Here is an 18038-nt window from a genome sequence, read left to right on the forward strand (position 1 = left end):
ACGGCACCATCCTACAAACTCGCCTCTTATTCTACTAACTGAGCACTGGTTTCACCTAATTTCGAGTGAATTTATCGGAGAGATTAAATTCCCAATGAGGCCTTAATCCTGAAAATTAGGCCACATGGGGGGGCCACGTGCTCAGGGCTAAGGCCAATGCCCTTCTTCCACCAGCCAGGCCCCCACTCCTCTCTACTTGTGGTCGTGTTGAATGCATGCGACCAAGGTTTGCCCCCCCAGTGGGCTAGCCCCTTTCCTGAATGGCATCAAAATTTAATTTTAAATATAACTCGCATGCCATTATATAACAAGAAACAATGTTTGGAGCACTGGTTAGACTTAGCACTTGGATTTTGGAGTTCGCAAGTTCGACCTCCACTATTGCTGCCTAGACCTTAACCCAATTTTGGTGGCCCTCGGGCAGCCACGTGGTGGCCCCTGGCTGGGCCATGTGGCAGTGTGTGGTTGGCCACTAACCAACCAATGAAATTGTGCCACTTGGCACCATCCAATTCGCTGGAGGAAATAGTCACCCTGCCATGTAGCCATGCCCAGTCAGTGCCATGTCAACAGTAAGGACTACTGACTGGTCTACCTGCATTTTTTTTTTATACGCCTGTTTAGGAAAATGAAGAGAAAAATGTTTTTGGGAGAATACGAAGTTTGTTTCACGTGAAACGATTTGCGCCGAATTTAGGATGACGAGCACTATGTAGTCATTCATGTTCCACACCGATCTAACAACTTTGAATTTTGAGCAAATTTTTGAGCACCTGATCAAATAGTCCTAGAACTTAAATCAATTCTTCAACCAATGTGTCTTTCTCCTCTACGCTGATGAGGATGTGAATTAGTGGTATGACAACCGCTTCTCTAGTTTCAAGCCAATGTTGTTGATTCTAGTGAGTACTAGTATAGCTCTGTAGCTTATCTCCATTTATCACTCTCCTATTCACTGCAAAGGAACCTCATGAAACTTGAGAATTTCTACTAGACCCAAGATTGATATCCATAGCACCAATTCTCTTTTATTTCCACTGACCAAAATCAGATGCACTTTTCCTCACAACAATAGCGAAGTCAGTGGTAGATCTAGAACCACCCGAATTATTGTGTCCACTAAATAATAGTTTATATGCCTCCTCCCTCCTAAATTTGTTCACTTCCTATTAGACTTCACTATCTATATATTGTGACAGACCATCTAAAATTTATGAACTCAATGCAGGAAAATCCATGCTAGTAAGGTTTGGAGCAGACTTTGTCCTTGTATGAAAGGATTATTGTGAATCAGCATCATCTTCAATCTACACTCACACAGGAGTTAACAATATCATGCCAATTAAGATTGATCTTATGAAACTAATGTGTGAGCCAATTAACAAACTCATAATTGATTGTGATACATAAAAATCCCATCAAAAATAGAAAAATTATAAAAAAATAAAAAAGAAAAGAAGGAGAAAGTGTTAATTCTCAATCATATCATCCATGATACAACAACACTACACGTAAGAAAAAAGAAATAAAGGAAATATTGGAGATAATTTATAGATATTAAAAGGGCATCAAACAATCCATCCACGCAATGATCTTGGAAGAAAAATTATTGGAAATTCAATTGATATGAAATAATTCAATGGAAAACACACTTTAATAATTGACAATATCATGTATGTCATTACCTCAAGTTGATAGCATCTCCATTGTCAAGCTTAAATCACCTCCTCTTGCATAGTATATGTCTGCCAGACTCTTAGCTGCAAAATTTGGGAATTCTTTAGCAAGAAGCTCCATGGGATTGATATCCCTATTGTCTAAAAGTGTTTTTTCTCCTACCAATTCATTCAAAACCCCAACATGACATTCATCAACACTAAAATATCCATCTTTGTTTTTCACCAGGTGTTGATCATGACCCATAATATGTCGCTCCAATACATTAGAGTCATATAGAGGTGCCATTTCACTGCCTGATCTTCCTTCGACATGCTGAGGAAATGAAAATTTAGACTTGCTATTGTGAAAACTGACATCAATACTTTGACACATCTGTTCAAAAGCTATTTTCCCACATTCCATTATAGCCCGAGACTTGAAAGCACATGGATAATCATGACTAGTCAAACTTCCTGATAAAAAACCCTCAGGCTCTTACAAAGCATCCTGTTCAAAATTTGGTGTAATGTAATCAGGTAGCCTGAAATTCCAATATTGCTTGTTCTCATCATCAGAGGTGCTAGAGGTTGTTGACTTGGTTGTATTTAAGACATATTTACCACAAATCGCTATATCTTCTAACTTTAATACATCTGTGTTGTTTGCACTGCAAGGTGCTGCTCTAAGTGCTGAGGGAACAAATTTTGCTACATTTGGATTTAAGTTGGATTGCATAGTAGTTCACTCTCCTTTTATGGATGAGTTTATGCATTTTTGTATGATAGAGACTTGTGAGAATGATCACATGGAGAGCCCCCTTGCATGAAAATTATTATGACCCAATCATAACTTGGAAAATGAATGATGAGAATTCAATCTAGTTCTGGAAGACAATTGAAAGATATCAATAGTAGGTACTAGGTAGCAAAAGCTAGCTCAAAAGGAACCAAAAATTTAATCAAATAAATGTTTTGATCAACATTACATCTAAAACTCTGAATAGATGTTAAGTGTAGTACAAGTCAGAAAAGGAAAATATTTCCAACAAATTGTCTCACATTCAAAACTCAGAAGAAGACAAAACAAATAGCTCCTTGAGTACACATTACAATTCACTTCAATATGAAAAATGGCATAAGTGTAGCTCATAACCAAACTCAAATGAAAAAATAACTCATAGAAAATTGATAATATATATTTGTACCAGAAAAAGTATCCACACAACCTACATATGACCACATATCCTATCTTTATATCAATTTCCAACTCATCAAGAATGCCTAAGTTAAATACATTCTTATTTCAGGACATACCAGAATGGAACTCCCACTAAAAATAAGGTGAGAATGAGATATAGAGAATACATTTGATTGCAGTAGGTATAGTAATGGAAAAATAATATAGCCAAAGTGTATTTTCATAATTCTGAGTTGTGAAATGCTCAAACATTGATATCAAGGAAAGAAATAGTTTTTGGAAAATAATTGCAAAATATAGACGAGGAAGCTTTAAAATATTATAAATAGAAGTAGTGACAAAGAAAAAAACAAAATTAAACCTTTAAAAATGACAATTTACAACATAGAAACAATCTAAAGTGACCAAAACGATCATTAAAAAGAGGGAATTGAAACATCCCAAATCTGAAGAAATGTAACATATAAAAAAATATTATATCTCACGTGCGATGACATGAGGACTTATGAGAAAAACATGGTATTTCTGAAAATGAATTATATCATAAATATGAAATAAAATATTAGTTAGTGATTGGTCAACCCAATTGATTAGCTCTGGACAACATATGGTAAAACATCCTGCTTCCTGTACATAAGCCTCTCAAAAAGAAAAATATAGCATATGATTTAAAGGATAAAAAATTCATCCACCAGCGTATCATGCTATCCCAAAAACTTTTGAGTAGCTAATGGTACATTTTAGTTCTCTTTACTATTTTATAATCACATTCATTTTGTTTTCTCTACACTCAACATTGTTTTGAGAAACACATTGGCTAGCACTCAAAAGGGGATGGGAACGACCTCCATGGTTTTGTTTTAGTCTACCATTTTACGTCAACATAAATTAGAAGAAATGAAAATGGAAAGTCTCGGATCCTAGTCTAACCTGCACAATATAATTTATAAAGAATAGAAGAAAATTTAGAATAATGAATCATAAAGGATGTGTGATATATGGGGATATGGCTTATAAATTGAGAAAAAAATAGAGATGTATTAAAAAAAAATGAGAATGTAATATTTTATGCTTGGAAACTTTGGGAATGTAATGAAAGCCAATGGATGTTTGTCAAACACACAAGCAAAAGGAAAGGCTAAAAAGGGGAATTTCTTCAAGAAAATTATATTTGACATCAAGCATTAACTACGGGTAAAATCCTGAAAAGATGATTGAATAACTTAAGTTAAAATATGTCCTCAGAACTTATCTAGGTCCAATAATAGTAAATGATCCCATATCTTGGATTTTTAACCTAATCCTAACTATCTAGCAAACTCGCTTCATTCATTGAGCATAAAACATCTCTTTCATACTGGGATGGATAGCACCTTTGGGAGTAATGAACAACAACACAGTAGCATATTGAGGTGCTATGTTTACAAAGACACTCCTATTTTTCTCAATATCTTATTTGTTCCCACAAGTAAAAGTCATCAATGAAAATATTTTGATGATCTAGATCGACAACCTATATCTACAAAAGATATAAATTACTACAAGGTACATCATATTTCAAAAAATTAGTTTGTTTTACAATTCTCTCTCATTAAATCATACTTATATTAAAAATACACGTTAATTCTACATATCCAAATATGAGGTGTTATTATTCTAGACCCCAAAAGAGAGGTCCATCTTCAAGAAAAATAATTGATCATATAAAAGGCTATAGGCTTTTAAAACCTTGCAAAATAAAGTTGTTGTGAGAAAGGATATGAGATTCAATGATAATTAAAACCTAGATAAGGTATCATATGGTTGGCTTGACACTAGAAAATCATTTGATTTCTGAGTAGGAAGTGTAGAATGTTGGGCACCCATTACATAATGATCTGCACATAGCACAAAAGGGTGAAAATGTCAATATCACAAGAATGGATGTTGATGAGGTTGTTAGTTTAGATGTTCAAGTAGGGAGGAAAAGGATTGAAGACATGAAAAAGGAGTTACCATATAACAATAATGGAAAATAAAGTGAAATGATAGATAGAAAAGGTGAGCAAAATATATTCAACAATTTTTGTATTGGTAATATGGTGATTTGATTAATGCTTCAAATGGTGTCATATTTGAAGTTGATGAAGAAGAAGAGTGTATGAAAGCACTCAGAATTCCTATAATGAAGTTAGATTTCTATAGTGAAGTTGGATGTATCCAAATCAATGCCAACAATCGCAAAGTAGTATGATTGGTGAATGAATGTGAATGGAGCACACAATAAACCACATGTAACAACGTTTACATGTATGAATGATACTCTTTGAATGCTATGGTAGGTTCCTAAAACCTAGTTTTGAAATATCACATAGACATGAAAAAGGAAAACTATTCAAAAGGGAAATCAAGTTCTTCATCTATGTTATATGGGTTGAAATATTCAACCAACCTCAATCCTCATCCTATTGGTGAGTAATGGTCAATAAGAAACTTGGAGGCACAATTTTTTCAAAATTCATCCTTGCCAGATATTTTTCACTTCCAGTTGCAAAAAGAACACACCTATTAGAAGCATAGTTGTCAAAATTTTTAGACTAATATCGACTTGAAGGAGATGTTAGTTATGTCTGAAAGTTGTTAGTTCACCTGCCTTTGAGGTTAGATTGGTCAGTTTTATTCTAAATTACCAACACATCCATACCTCAAGGAAGGAACATTAAAAATGATACAGATATTAGTAATTACAATCCTTGCTGGAAAATATTTGAAAAAAATTAAAGAAATGATCACATTTAGATATGATAGATTCCTAAATATTATAAATTTCCAAATCCAAATTGATAAAATTTATCATGCAATTTTTAAATTAAAAGATATGCAAAATTTTGAGACTACTTAGATACAAAATGGATATCTATTAATTAGCAAATCCTTTCAGATAGTAGTGAGAAACAACATCACTAGAAACATCCTAATGAGTCAAGGATTGGGGGAGGATTAACAAATATCTCTATTTTTCTTTAAAATTTCAATCACTCTACTCTATTTAATTTTTCTTACAACAATTATCCACGCCCTTCATATTAGTTTGAGTACCTAGGGAATACACTACTCGTAAGCTCAAATGTGTGATTTTTAGGCCTTAAGACAGTAAAAATAGTCCTTGAGAAGCATTGTATACAAAGCACTCAATTGTTAGACCATGCCACTACAACCAATAGAGAATATATAATGTAAAAATAATTTCTTAAAGAAAAAACCAATAGAGAACATGTTATACAAAATGCAATGCTATAAAAAAGATACTTCAAGGAAGAAGCTTAGAAAAAATTATGCAAGTTTGGAGTTTGGATTTGCTTTTATTTATGTTAGGATGAAGGCCTACTATTTTTTTTTATGAGAAAATTCAAATGATTTTAGATGCTTCTTGATAATTTCCTATTTCCAAGGGTTGAGATGATGAGCTACCATCTTTTAGACATTGGTTGAATTTGAAGTTAAATCAAGAAGGTTGGAAAGACAAGCAAAAAGGAAAGCACCACCCAACAAAATAGCTCAAATAATTTATTGCCAAGCATTTTCCACATCACTCATGGAATCATCTTAACATAGGAAATAGTGGCAAGGCTTGCAACTCAGTGAAGAAAGAAGAATGTAAAGTTTCACACAGGGCTTTTCCAAATACAATGAGTATGCAATCAAATTTGAGTATAAAATATTCCCTCCACTGAAACATTTGGTAAAATAATTCCATACCATACCATTTTCACTGACACATAGTAGAGACACTAAATATTGGCACTAAACAAAAGAAGAGAAAAAATGAATGGCTCTGGAGGTAAGATAGGAAAATGACCTGACAAAAGAATCACCAAAGGCAAACATGGACTTAAACATAGGTGCAACTCTGTCACCGGGATAAGGATGTCATCAAGTAATTGTAAATAAATATGCAAGTTTAACTGCAGGAAAAATTGTCCTATAACAAACCCATCCTTATCCACTGATAACCAAAGTGTGTGATCACTAAGGTGACCTGACTCCCTAAGAGCGATTATGAGATTGAGGTATAATATATATATATATATATATATATATATATATATATATATATATATATATATATATATATATATATATATATATATATATATATATATATATATATATATATATATATATATATATATATATATATATATATGGAATAGTTTCTCTTACACAATGTCAACAACATTAATTGTGACACTCACAGTAGGAGGGAACTATATATATGACATTGGATACACACCCTAAGCAACAAGTGTAAATCTAATCTTTCTCTACCTAGGTGGGGTGGTTGCACCCTAGTTGATTTGCACTCAGAAACCCATGACAAAGATTAATATAGGGAAACCCTAAGACTGTAGAATAGAGTTCTAGACATCACACGTTTCCTCCATTTATATACTAGGCTTCTTTCATATGCCATGATGGTCAGCTCACTTGTCAATATGATAGGAATAAACTATGACCTACAAGTTTGAACTGTGATGAAACATAACTTGTGAAATTCATACTTGTAAAGGTCCCCTGTAGGTTAAATCCAACTTCTAAGTTGTGAGGAAATTGAAAGCTAGAACAAACTAGAAAGGTAGATTGTAAATTTTATCTTGGAAATCTATTTAACCCACTTTTTCAACTGATTTTTCATTGTACTCAAATATAAGAAACAACATTGCAAGGAGCTTGCAAAAAATGAATTCCTACTCAATGTTTTTTTCCTTTTATTCCAAACTCTTTGAGATAATTACAACCAACAATTGGGTACTTCAATGATAGATCAATTTTTTCTATGCATGTCACAATATAGTTTATCATCTAAACCACCCCTTGTCAAAGCTCCGAAATTTGAATACACACTAAGAATCAAGATTACAAGACTCAATCCTAGTGCCATGTAAAGTCCTAGGAACAGGGGAAAAAGAAACCTTATAAAAATAGTCTTAATAACTTTGTACATTCAAATAATAAGAAAAGTGTAATAGATAGAATTTTAAAGCTAAATAGAGTGACCTCATTTAACGAGACTATATCTTGTGGACTTACAAGAAACCAAGAGAGGATTATGAGGGTTGTGGAACTCATCCAATTTCTTTGTGCACATCACGCAATCTCACCTTTTGCACAGGAGGAAAATACTTCCAAATTTCACCAACTAAGCTAAAGTATATAAAAACGTTGTTGCAATGTATCTTTTTAGTAAAAAGGAAGTCCAATTTCACCTAATTAAGTACAATATAAATAGACAAAGAGGGCATGATGAATCGACAAATTCAGATTTCATGCCGTTGTTGAATTGCCTAGATAACACCCCTAATTTTGCATGCTGAAATTATTTACAGCTAAGCAAGTCTTGAAAACAACCTAGTTAATAAACGAGTTTTATTCCAAAGTACAAATGATTAGAGGGAAATACTTCCGAAATTCAACAACTGACATACAATATATGAACTCAAAATAGCAGCAATGTCTCCACTTATTGGTTTTATCTTCCGCTCCTTGTAGTTTCTATTGAAATCTCTGTCTATATGATTTAAAATGGAAAAAAATGTGTTTCAAAGGTTGTAAGATGTTTTGATCATTTTATATTGGCTTCAAGATGATTTTACTGCCAAAATGGCACAATTCACAGGCCACCTAAATTATCATATTGTTTTGGTAATCATCTATAGTGATGCCTCTGTACATGAAGAATCTAAATTGGGTAGATTAGGAATGCTAGAATAATTCAGAGAAGTTGGTCATGGTTTTTGTAAGAATAAACCATAGATACCAGAATTTCCTAGTCTTGAAAGCTACAAGTAGAAGCACAGTGTAGGCTATCAGTATTAACAAACACCAAAATAAGAAGGAACATAGAAATCAAAAGTGTACATGGAACCATCCACCCTAAGAAAGTAGCCAATGATAGTTATTTTTGGAATGGATTTCCCCATGATAGATCATGAGTCGACTGACATGGATATTAGATTTTCATATATGTGCATAAGGGTTCATAGAAATTTTATTTGAGAACCATCAACAATAATACAAACAGGTCATGTAGGTTAGTTTATCTTATCTATGAAATATGCCAAACTCGTAAAAGTAATTCAGAATCTATATTTGGTACCCTACTCCAATAATACTAGAAGAATTTTGAATCTGTGTGTAGATCCTGGAGGTAACAAGTAGTGGATTGATAATTGATATGCAACCATGGTACTCAAGGGGATAATGAATTCAACGACTATTGCATCCAAAGGAGTGTACATGTAGAACAAGTTTACTCATGGAAATTGTACACATTGAGTTAAATTCCAATGGATCTAAGTAACATTTCAAAATTTCTTGAAACATAAAAATAGTAGTGAAAGTTCAAAATTTATTAATATGTTTCTCATTTTATTTCTTTCTTTTGATGCACGGGTATATTTGATTTCCTAATGATGGGCCAAGTTTGGACAATCTGGAACATGGCCATGAATTCTTTCCACCCAGCTCATCCAAAACCTTTACAACAAATCTTGCAAGCTGCATAAATATGAAGTTACAAAAAAAACTCATGTTCAAGCATTTTCCACAAAAATGAAAGTGGTAGTTCAACCGCTAACAATCAGAACAAGAAAGAAACTTACACAAGTTTATTTTTGATACTTTGAAATGAAAACTTTAACAACCTTCAATATTGAGGCACTCCCACTAACAAAACTTCATACAAGTTTTATTTCAGATGAATCTTAACCAAGTCAATGTGGAAAATGATTAGCTTGATCAAGGATAGGATGATGTACTACCAAGGTAGGCGGTGCAACTTTTTCAATCTAGTCAAGTCATTATTTATAGTAATTAATATCATTGTGATGCTAATAGCATTGGATCATAAATGCGTGAATCTAGAGAGCACGTTAAAAACAAGTATTATTCATTGGCATGGTGTAGTTACAATGCATGGTCCTTATCAAAAAATCTTCATTAAGGGAATGGAAAGCAGCATGCAAATTTGAAAAATAATCAAAAGGTCTTAAAAGCCATGTCAAATGAAGAATGAAGAACATATTTACCTTTTAAAATTGCGAAATCCTGAGTTAAGGTGACACATAAGAGTCAATAGTTCATTTTAAGAGAATTATGGAAATTTGATAACTAAGGCTAGATATGGAAATACTTCAAGATAAAAATTATAGCATATTTTTCATTCAAAACTTTCCACAACACATACTTGACACATGTTCTCCATGTTTAATCAAAACCCCTTGCAACATTGTAGGGACCACATTTCTTAATCCAGAATGGAATGTATACGGTCCCTAGAGATCTAGTCCTTATGTTATTTATACTACTCACCTATGGTTTACTTGAAATGCAACATAAGGTAGGGAAACCCAAGCAACGATTATCCTTATAGTGGGAGCAATTTGGATTGTAAAAATCTATGTTGTCTATCGCTGGCTTCGTATTCTCACATGCATTCTGATTGGTTATGATTGCTAGAATGAGGCTTCCTCTTCAATTAGTGACCAAATTTAGGTTCAAGAAAAGTATAAATTCAACCTAAAGTCTCCACACTTATTACTCTTTCAAATTAAAAAATTTGGAAATTGGAATAGCATGGAATGTTCTATATAAACAAAGGAAAATCCTAAAGGCTGCAAGTTAATTGAAACTTGAGGTAGCTCTTGCATTAGGCTTTGGGTTAATGCTCATTGTTTAGTTTAGGTTGGCCGATTTTTTAATGTTTTCTTTTAAAAATTTTAAGACGTGTTATATTTTATAAAGGGAGGGTTGTTGGTTATGGTTACAAGATACCAAGAAGTGCATGAGTTGATGAACCAATCCTTCATTAGGGGAGTTGATCAGGAAGAGAAGTCCCCCAAATACCTTGAGGACTTTTCAACATCCCCATGATAGTTGATGGACAGCAAGGACATTCCTCAACCATCCTTGGGATAGGTAAAAACATCCCATGTTCTACATGAAAATTCCCACATAAAGAGGATGTTTCCAACCGTAAACCATAGTAATGGAGATGGGTCCTCATGCTACCTAGAAGCAAAAAAAATATGTCATAGATAATTTCCACTAGATGATTTAAGAAAATGTTGTAATTATTTTAGTTATCTAAATTCTTTGGTAATAAGGAAGAAAATGTAGGATTGAATTGAGGTGATAGTACTTTAACATGCACAACTAATATTCACAGAGAACACAAATAGGGTTATGGAAATACAAATGAATTTCTTTGAAATGAGGATTAGATTATTTGGAATTCATCAAAATCATCTCGTTATATTTCAAATTCTATAATATAGTATAATATAAAGTTTCATTATGAAAGTTTATGTTGCGTTTTCACGTATTTTGCATCCGCGATTCTTAAATAATAGCAAAGCAAATATTTAATGTGGTAGAAAAGCATAGAGCCAGGAAATCCATAGAGAGAATCAATCTTGGATACATGACCAAGTTGATACCATAATCATTAAAGTGAAAACACTCTTGTTAAAAACTCTTCCAAAATAATTGTGAAAAAAATGCTAAGAGAAAGATCCTCACTTTGTCATTGGAAAGTGTTCAAATGGTATAGTTATTAGAATAGTCCCACAAATTTTATTATTGGAGACATACTTGCAAGTGAAAATCAAATCACAAAAATAAACCATTAAGAGTTGGAGTAATTTATATTCGATTGTTACATGTAAATAGGAAAATGAAAAACAAGAAAACAAACAATGATTATGTACAATAAATCGACCTCGTGACATTAAGGTTTAAAATTTTAGTAAGTTCCTTGGGGATTTGTCTAGTTAATGTATTATTGTTAAAGTGTTCATTCAATAATTAACATACAAGCATCAAAAAGTAATCATTTGATATGAAAAATGAAAGAGAACGGGAGGACCTCAATTTTTTATCTGATACATTATCTTTAAAAATTATAATCCCAATTTGGATGTTCCCATGATGACCATTTAGACATAATAGAAAGAAAACTTACAAAAATACAAGTGCCTTCAAATTCCCCAATAATCAATGAATTTAACCCTAATTTTGTTGTTATACAAGTCCATGCTTATAAGGCTCTTTATATTTCCAAATTCCTCTAGATTACTTCCTTGAATATGATTTTTGTAGAGACCACTGTCGAACAATGACAAAGAAAGGTGAATTTCAATAAGGATATGACATGGAATTCAAGAAAACAACTATTTAACTATAATGACAATGTCCCCTTTTTCTTCTAAAGGTAAAACTTAATACCAACCAGTCAACAACAATCTGTGCCTATAACTTTCAACAAATACATGTCATTCCCCTCAAAGGAAAAAACCATAGCACATAGAAATGTTATGTCCAAAGAAAAAGTTGTCAATGTTTGCATGCTTGTCTCACTTACATATAAAACAATATAAAATATATAAAATAAATAGTAAAACCCATTTGTTGTGGTCATTTGATGTGGGTGTAGGTTAATTACTCTTCTAACACGGGTCAACAAAATCCTTGTAAATAATTCCTTGTTTCTGAGCCCAATTTTCAAGGGCTTGATGGGGTGGAAAAACAAGAGCCATAAAGTAACTAAGGAATGGATTTTAATGTAACATGATATTGTCCAAACAATGGCACACTGCGTGATTTTCTAGAAAAACCCAAGGTCAAAATTCAAATCAAGAAAAGATTGACATAATACGGTGAAGTTATGAAAAGCACAATTGTATACAAAAACTTTCAACATGAATACGAGATTCAGAACCACAACTAAGTGTTTGATACCAAATCCTATACAAACCAGAATTACGAATTCCATGTGGAATTAGACACAGAGTAAGAAATTAAGCCATATTATTTTAAACATAAAACCTATGCAAAAAGGATAAGATCTCTCATAATACAAGTTGGAAAAAACAATTTTCAATCAAAGGTCCCCATTTAGCTAATAATTATGGTCTGAATTCCTTTCTTATTCCAACATTTTTCAATTATATTAATATATATGCCATCATACTTGTAACCTAACACCACTTTCTAATGGATAATATGAACACTTCTCCTTATGAGACCTGAGACCAACTTACAAACATCCAAATTAGAATTACGTTAGCCGCATAATGAATGAATTGTAGCCTAGGGCTAGATGTTCAGCTAAAGTACACATGTAGATATCATGCTTTATCATAGTTTCCAACTAAGAAAATTGCAAAATCACCTGACAACACAGAATCGATAACCCATATTACAACTAGCTCACAATGCCTCATTAGATTTATCAAACTTCTAATCAGATGACTACTCCTTATGTATTCTCTTGTTTCCACTAAGATCTCGTCCACCACTATTAACAGTTCGTCTCTCAGATCGGTGAAGGATCCCATCGACCCTAAAGATATGAAAGGTGTTTATTTGATCCCTTGTTCTTGTGGGACCCCTATATTGGGGAGACTGGTCGTTCCATTAATCAGAGGATTAGTGAGCACGCACCGGATCTGAAGCATAGGAGATTTAAGTCTTCCGCTTTGGCTGAACATGCGGAGAAAACCAATCATCATGTTTGTATCGAAGAAAACAGTGTTATTGCTAAGATTCCGCATTTCCATCATAGAAAATTCAGGGAAGCGCTGGAGATTGAAAAGAGACCCAGCAATCTCAATAGAGATGATGGTTGGAAAGTCAGTAGGTGTTGGGTCCCAGCCCTCTCCTCCTAGTCATGTTTTCCGTCCTCTTTGGTTTTTGTTTCCCTTATTTATTTATGTCATTATCATTATTTTTATCGCCTTTCCTATGTTTATTTAGGGCCTCGGTATAACTTATTTCCTTTCTTCTTATATTGTTTTTCTTTAACACGCAATTTTTATATTATTTAGCTGTATACATTACTCTATACACCTAAGTTTTTCTTATTTAGTTATTTTATTTATTATTATTATTATTATTATTATTATTATTATTAATTTTTATTAATTTATTTAGTTATTTATTTTATTATTATTGTTATTTCATTCAGTTATGTTTTATCCCCTTTTAGTTATTCAATTTTATTTCATTTTTTATTTTTCGTGTTTTGTTATTATAGTTATTATTTTTATTCACTTTTAACATTTATTATTATTATTATCAATTTTCAATTTTTAATTATTTTATTTATTATTATTATTAGTATTAATATTATTATTATTATTAATTTTTATTAATTTAGTTTAATTAATTTATTTTATTTTATTTATTATTTTATTCATTTTTACTATTATTTTTATTTTTATTCATTCAGTTAGATTTTATTCCTCTTTTAGTTATTCAATTTTATTTATTTATTATTTAATTATTTCATTTTCATTTTCGTGCTTTATTATTGTTTTATCTTTATTATTATTATTATTCATTTTTAATTTTTAGTAATTAATTAATTAATTAATTTATTATTACTTATTTTATTATTTTATTTTGACTATTGTTATTCTTTTTATTTTATTTATTTTTAATTTTATTTATTCACGTTTTAATTCTTATTCATATCGAGTTATTTATTTTATTATTTAATTATTATTATCTGATTTCATTTTTATTTTTATTTTATTTGTTTGTGTATTTATTTCAGGTTTTTTTATATCGATTTATTTATTTATTTAATTTGTGATTGTTATTAAGCAGTCCGTTGCAACTAATTTTTCTTTTAATAATAATTGACCTTTATTTTTTGGTTATTTACTGATAAATTATTATTTTGATCCTGGTCCTTTGGTAAATATTAGCGGTTGGTCAAACTAGCCGTTGGAGGCTCTGCTCGGTCTATATAACATGCTAAGCTGGATCTGTTTCTTCAACTTGTCCTGACGATGAACCACACTGGTTGGTTCGCAACGCGTCGAAAAATGACATTCCATGTGATTTTCGCCGAAATCTTTCTCTAACATAAAGAAGTCATAAATTTTTATCAGAGAAACTATTATACCAAAAAATGGAAGTAATTTTAGTATCATTGGAATTTTTATTAATAAAAAATCAATAACAATAATGAAAATCATTTATATGTCATAAAATCATGCAGATTGTGCTTTCACTAACCATTCCTAGATGTGTAGTTTTAAGCAAAATAAGAAGCTACACACCTTCCATTATAAAGAAACCATTCACCATGGTCCTTATCATCCTCATACCCACCAGACAGTGCTACACATTGAGCACCATAATCAGACTACCCAGAGATACTAGCAACATGAGGAAGATTTGCACCCCACTACCTGCATTCTATTATGTCTCCCCAACATTCTCCTATAGACATACCTTGGTTTCATTCTAGATCATTCTCTAAAGTATTGGACCATACTAATATGGTGGAACAGTAACAACTTCATCAGCTAGTTGCATTTTATAAACCCTTGTGTTTTCTATGTTTAGTCATAAGAGCTTTATCAGGCTTGTCTTGATTTTGCATGTACCTATAAACTTTCAGAGGTTCATATTGGGATTCACCTGCATTTGTTGCGACCTTTTCCATATGGATAGATATTAAAAGGGATGCACTAATTCTCAGTTGAGAGGCCATTTTGGAGGGAATAGGAGATCAACATTTTGCATAGTTTTTCTTCCCCTGTCCCATCCATTTCTGGAAGCACTTCAAGTAGAAATTGTGGCCATAAAGATTCCATGAAAAAGAAAAGAAACCACCCATTTATTCCAATTAAAGAATTTTACTAGCAGAAAATAGATGAAATAAACAGTGAAAATAATTTATTTCAAGGCTTGCAAACTTGCATCATGCTAAATCTTATTATTTCTAGATATTAGTATTCTCCGCTAGAAACCACACCTACAAGCTGAATTAGTATTAAACAAGTAATATGTGTTTCACTTACACGAATGACAAAATATAAAGAAAAAAAATTAACAATCAATAAATTACAACAATTATGTAGTAGTTGTCGTGGCCCTTCAAATCATAAAAAATAGGTTGTAATACAAGCATATATCCTAACCATAATGCATACACCATGTGGAAACTAGATTGAACAAAACTCCAACTCTTTCAGAATAAATAGCATATTGCTGACCAACTTTATCAAGAAAATGAAAAAAAAAATCAGGCATTCACAACCAAATATATCCAAAAAATTGCATACAATCGCAAATACATATATCAAGAAAATTTCACACAATCAATCACAACTAGAATAGTTTTGCACACTATATTTTTTAAAACATGTGTATAGATAAAAAGTCCAGCATTGCATTTTAATTGTCATAGCCTTTCAATCCATAATAAAGTAGACTGTAAGGCTAGTGTATATCCTAAACACATTAGATTCATCATGTGTAAAATATGGATTAAACATTACGCCACCTCTCTGAGAATAAAGAACATGTTGTTGTCCATATTTAGCCAAAAACCATGACAGGTTAACAGTGACTTGCCAGGGCAGTGAAAGTATGGTTCTCATTACCCCCACCAGGGTTCTAGTCCCTCCAAGCACATTTTCTTCACCTATGCACATGCTTATTTTGGCACACATGCATGTAAATGGAGTTGGGACCAGGTAAAAGTCATGGGAAATTTTGCAAGAGCTTTGATAGTTGAGAATTGTAAATGAGCTTCACTTCATTGAACATTTTCTCATATTAAGAAAATTTAGACTTGCCACATTTGGATACACATTTATCAAGAAAATAAATCATAACGAGTATTAGTGAAACCACGTCAAATGTTGTAAATGCGATTCACTTCATTGAACATTTTCTGACATTAAGAGGATGCACACTTTCCACATATGGATTTTCATTTCTCGAGCAAAGAAATCATAACAAGGATTAGAGAAACTGCGTCAACAATGCAAAAATAAGGATATAGTCATTAAAGATGAATAAAAATAAAAGTTGCACCATGGTGATATAATATTTGTTATATCTACAATCAAAGCCTCACACTGCATTCAACCAACACCAAAATGAAAGATCCCAGATGTTTCTTTAGGGCATCCTCTGTTCCACCCTTCAAAATCTGAATTTTTTGAGGGCCTCAAGGGGAAATACTTTTCCCTCAACCACTGGAGGATTATTTACAAATCATGAGGGCATGAATTTTTTTTCATGTACAAAAAACGTGGAGAAATCTAAATCTAATGGAAGAAAACACATAGCCAAAAAATGGCTAATGCAACCTTGAGTCTTGGAAATCAGCAACGAACTATTAAAGGGGACTTGTATCTATTAATAGACAAGCTTGAACATTCTACTTCAAATAATTTGAGAATAGGTCAGCCAAATCGTATTAAGACAGCTAAGATGCCAACAGTCATCCAAAAAATGCTAAAAATCCTTCCACTTCACAGAATTCAGTGACATCTACAAACAAGAAAATCACATGGCCACCAATATCACAAGCATTGAAAATAGGCTAGTTGGAGTATGGAACCTGTGAAAGTTCAATGCAAAATCATATAGGAAAATGAGGACTGTTCCCTATTAAGGACCTAAAAATGGTAGTCATGTATGCATCATAGAGGAAGGGACATGTGAAATGGGATATCCCATAGCTCTGGTATCACCCCTCGCAATATTGAACAACCAAGGTTTGCAGAACAACCAAGGTTTGCAGAACCCGTGGTCGCTAGGAATGCATAAAACAAAATGAAGAACTAGAATATTGTAAAAGGAAACCTCACAATAAAAAAAACTTAGACCTAGCACATAAACATAGGAAAAATACTCCATGCAGTGTAGATTTTTTAATATTGATAGGTGCTCATAACAAATTTTAACCCAAACGAGTCTTCAGTGTGCAATGGAGAAGTGTTCCTTTGTGTTTCTTAAAGAAACTTCCAAAACGATCAATTTAAATAAAAGCTAGCCCAAGGCATTACATCAGCCAGTGATCAGCCAAGTTTCTATGCAATTGACTAGTTCCGTGTCAGCATATGCCTAGTTTGAATGATCTTAAGTGAGGCACACTAGTATACAATGTAGACCAAAAGTTTGACCTTGGGTCATTAATTTTTTTCATTTATGCCTGAAGTTGTTCATCAAGATTTTCATTCTGTGCTTATAGTATTTAATGGAAATCCTTCCACCAATACTCTCAAAAACATTTTTCACTTGTTGGATCACTTCATCAACATTTCTTGGATGTTGTAAATGAGCTTAACTTCATTGAAAATGTTCTCATATTAAAAATATGTGCACATGCCACA

The 18038-nt window shown here is 32.3% G+C and overlaps 1 pseudogene; it reads right to left on the reverse strand.

Moving 5' to 3' along the window:
- Window positions 1–794: 794 nt before the first annotated feature.
- LOC149252246 (polyadenylate-binding protein-interacting protein 7-like) lies at window positions 795–2483 on the reverse strand (annotated as a pseudogene).
- Between the last annotated feature and the right edge of the window lie 15555 nt (window positions 2484–18038).

Source organism: Pinus tabuliformis, chromosome 7 (assembly GCF_031772625.1).
Source record: "Pinus tabuliformis cultivar Carrire ecotype Pingquan chromosome 7, CPIR1, whole genome shotgun sequence".
Classification (NCBI taxonomy): domain Eukaryota; kingdom Viridiplantae; phylum Streptophyta; class Pinopsida; order Pinales; family Pinaceae; genus Pinus; species Pinus tabuliformis.